This window comes from Geospiza fortis, unplaced genomic scaffold (assembly GCF_000277835.1).
Source record: "Geospiza fortis unplaced genomic scaffold, GeoFor_1.0 scaffold88, whole genome shotgun sequence".
NCBI classification, from domain to species: Eukaryota; Metazoa; Chordata; class Aves; order Passeriformes; family Thraupidae; genus Geospiza; species Geospiza fortis.
Window position 1 is genome coordinate 593,248 of NW_005054434.1, and position 1,558 is coordinate 594,805.

The following is a 1,558-nucleotide window of genomic DNA, read 5'->3' on the forward strand; positions in this document are numbered from 1 at the left end:
CCTGCTGTGGGTTCTTTTGTGAACACGAGCCCGTTCCATGGAGGAAATGGGACAACTTTCCTGCACTAACACAAAGTGTGAGCACCCTTCTGTGCACTTTGTGTTCACAGTTTGTTTGATAAACACCCCCAGAGGCTGCTCTGCTGCAGGCTTTCCAGTCTGAATTCCAGCTCCTCTCATTCCAGCTGCAGCTCAGTACAACCTGTTTTCATTCTCCATTTGAGACAGTCATCTACAGGGAAGAAATCCACAAACAAACCAGTGTTGCTATACCTGCCTTTTTATGTATGACAGTTTCATATCATTTATTTTTAAAATATGTTTTTTAGGTTTTTCATTGTAATATTATTGTACAGTTTTGCATGGCATAGATGTAATCACTTTTTTTGTTTTAGAGTATAAAAGCTGACAAGTGTGCGTGTGGGGGAAAAATTCTGCTTTTTGCCTCTTCTCACTCTTTTGTTTAATGCCCTCAATGTTGTAGGGGACATTGTAAGAGATTCTCTGCTACAGAACAATGATGTAGATTCTTTTGCACAGAAATATTTAAGGTGGAACAGTCAACAATGTAAAAATGACTTACCACCAATATTTTATGTTGGTAACACACTTAATATTAACCTACTTTGATGTACTGCAATAAAACAGGGAACTGTTAGAAATGTAGATGTTCTGTCTTTTTTCCCACCTCCCCCCATTAAGCTTTGAGGAGGAAATGGAACTGGTGAAGATACAACATGCTGGTTCTAACACATTTGCACAAGGGCACTGTGGGAAGGAGTATGTGAGAAAAATTAATTTCCCTTTAACAGAGCCTCTCCCTGGAGAGAAAAAATAACCAGATCCTTTTGAAAATACAAAATCAAAGTGACTGGGTACTGTTCTATATTGAAATACAGTTTTCCTGACCTTTTTCTTGGGTCAGCTGTGCTGTGATGACCTAAGAAATAGGTAGTTATGGAGTTGTAGTCAGTGGTTTTGGTGTCCCTCCTTCATTTGTAGTTACACATCAAATATTTCAGCTGTCTTAGTGTTAGAGCCTGGATTGTTGGTTAGTTCTGAGCTACCAGTATCACACTGGCCTTGATGCACTTTTAAGTACATCTCAGAATACGTGAGTACATCTCAGAACATGTGAAGTGTTGCATGTGCCCTGATCCTTTCCTGTCATCCCATCCCTCCCAAGTCAGCCTGGAATTTTTCCTGTACCACGGTGTCTTGGTACATCTTCCTCTTCATTCATTCCCCTCTTGGTGTCATGTTGGAAATGGCCTCACTGGGCCTGGGGAAGTTTAGATTAGATATCAGGAAAAATTTCTTCACAGGAAGGCATGTGAAATATGGGAACAGGCTGTGCAGGGAAGTGGTGCAGTCACCATCCCTGCAAGTGTTCAAAGGATGTGTGGATGTGGCACTTAAGGACATGGTTTAATGCTGAACAAGGCAGTGCTGGGCTCAGGGTTGGTTTTGATGATCTTGGAGGTCTTTTCCAACCTCAGTGATTCTGGGGTAAGTCCTGGCTTTGGTACCTGCTTCAGTGACCCCCCCTGCAGCAGGA